General features: G+C 46.4%; 1 protein-coding gene across 1 annotated transcript in view; it reads left to right on the forward strand.

Annotated features, from left to right (window-relative positions):
- The first annotated feature begins 1,106 nt into the window (after nucleotides 1-1,106).
- Nucleotides 1,107-2,500, forward strand: part of tmem71 (transmembrane protein 71) — a 12,975-nt gene continuing 11,581 nt past the window's right edge. The window contains exon 1 of the mRNA XM_031578596.2: nucleotides 1,107-1,329. The gene's annotated coding sequence lies outside the window, so the exon portion shown is untranslated. The remainder of the gene's footprint in view (nucleotides 1,330-2,500) is intronic.

Below are 2,500 nucleotides of genomic sequence, written 5' to 3' on the forward strand. Positions count from 1 at the left end.
CTGTATGCACCTATACACCAGAACAAATTCCAGGTAGGTGTAAACCTACTTGGCAATAAATACTATTCTGATTCTGAGCAGTAGGGATGTTTTTTTAGATTAGATTAGATTCAACTTTATTGTCATTGCACAGAGTACAAGTACTGAGGCAACGAAATGCAGTTAGCATCTAACCAGAAGTGCAAAATCAGAAGAGTGCAGAGTATGTGCAAAGTGGTAATATAAAAATAGATAAATAGAATATATACAGTATGGTATAAGACATACGACATAAGTAATATGAACAGTAAGCAGCATATTATGCTTCTGTGTTTATTTATGAATATTAGTATTATTATCAGCAGTGGGGCTGTTGTGCTTCTGTGTTTATTAATGAATATTAGTATCAGCAGTGGGGATGTTGTGCTTATTTATGAATATTAGTATCAGCAGTGGGGATGTTGTGCTTCTGTGTTTATTTATGAATATTAGTATCAGCAGTGGGGCTGTTGTGTTTATTAATGAATATTAGTATCAGCAGTGGGGCTGTTGTGTTTATTAATGAATATTAGTATCAGCAGTGGGGCTGTTGTGTTTATTTATGAATATTAGTATCAGCAGTAAGGCTGTTGTGTTTATTAATGAATATTAGTATCAGCAGTGGGGCTGTTGTGTTTATTAATGAATATTAGTATCAGCAGTGGGGCTGTTGTGTTTATTTATGAATATTAGTATCAGCAGTAAGGCTGTTGTGTTTATTTATGAATATTAGTATCAGCAGTAAGGCTGTTGTGCTTCTGTGAGAGATAGAGAGAAGCGGACCTGGGAGGCACATAGTTGTACATCCGTTAGAGTTTAAACTCACACACACACACACACACACACACACACACACACATCCGTTAGAGTTTAAACTCACACACACACACACACACACACACACACACACACATCCGTTAGAGTTTAAACTCACACACACACACACACACACACACATCCGTTAGAGTTTAAACTCACACACACACACACACACACACACACATCCGTTAGAGTTTAAACTCTCTCACACACACACACACACACACACACACACATCCGTTAGAGTTTAAACTCACACACACACACACACACACATCCGTTAGAGTTGTATCTCCTCCCCTCTCTCTGCTGAAGCCGTGTGCGCGCTTGCTCGTCCCCGGTGGTCGTCATCAGAGTACTGTAGGGGCGGCGCGGTCTGTAAACACATCCAACACTCTGCGCTCGCGAACCGAGCCCCTGGAGGACACCGACACCGACAGACCTGCTCTCACTCCCCCGTGACGAGGAAACGTATGGTCCGCCAGCTCGTCCGTGAGTACCGTCCTCGTTCCTTCCGTTAAGAGCGCGACAGAAGACAATTCCGGGAGGCAGGCAGATAGACAGACACACACACAGATCGTTGGGGTACGGAGGGGGAGATCTGTGGCTACTGCGAGTGGAACTTGACGGTGACCGCTAATCTTAAACTTGTGCGGGAGACTGTCCTTTAGGTTAGAACGAGGAGGCCAAGAGGACTGTCGGTCGCGTGCACTTTTGTGTTGTTTCCTTGCGTTTTTGTTTATTCTGAGGAAGAAATCACACACACACACACACACACACACACAGGATGATACACACAGGATGCTCTGTGTTGCACGTGATGTATTGTTATTATTCGTGGTAAATATCTTTCTCTCAGGCGGGCAGATCCCGATTTAAATTCAAATAAGGCGCAAATAATGCGCTCGCGCTGCTGTTCAATATCGTCGCCCTGTCAGCAGAGCCCCGAACAGGCGTCTCGGCCACTGTGGGAATCCCCAAGACTTCCGGTCAGTCGGTCCGTCTGTCGGTTTGTCGCCGGACCTCCTCAACGCCTCGTTCTCCCTTCCTTCGGCCGCGTTCTGGTTTCTGTCTGGTTCCCGCCGTGGCTGTTGTCCTGCCGCGCGCGCGTGCCGCGGAGATGAGCATTACTTGTGATCGTTTTTAAGGTTAACTCTCTTCTGATCATTTTAGTTTTCTGGCAGGGAAATGACATGGCCGTGGATACGAAAGGAGAGCGCGTGCGCGTGAGGCTGCCGTTACCCGTTCCGTTCGCGCGTTGCGTCAGCTGAGCTGGAGCCTCTTGTGTCGTCGCGCATCCTTGCGGTTTTCCGCAGCTGTTGTCCGCTTGCACACAAAGAGCTCTGCGCACGAGTTCAACCGGAGGATTCAAAGCAAACACAAACATAAATGTGTGTGGGTGTGTGAGTGTGTTTGTTTGTGAGAGTGTGTGTGAGAGTGTGTGCGTGAGTGTGGGTGAGAGTGAGTGTGTGTGCATGAGTGTATGTGTGTGGATGAGTGTGTGTGTGTATGAGTGTGTGTGTGTGTTTGCATGAGTGCGTGTGTGCATGAGTGTGTTTGTTTGTGAGAGTGTGTGTGTGTTTGTGTGTGGGTGAGAGTGTGTGGGTGAGTGTGTGTGTATGAGTGTGTGTGTGTGTGTGTGTATTAGTGTGTAGGTGTGGGT

The sequence above is a fragment of the Clupea harengus genome, chromosome 13 (genome assembly GCF_900700415.2).
Source record: "Clupea harengus chromosome 13, Ch_v2.0.2, whole genome shotgun sequence".
In the NCBI taxonomy this organism is placed as follows: domain Eukaryota; kingdom Metazoa; phylum Chordata; class Actinopteri; order Clupeiformes; family Clupeidae; genus Clupea; species Clupea harengus.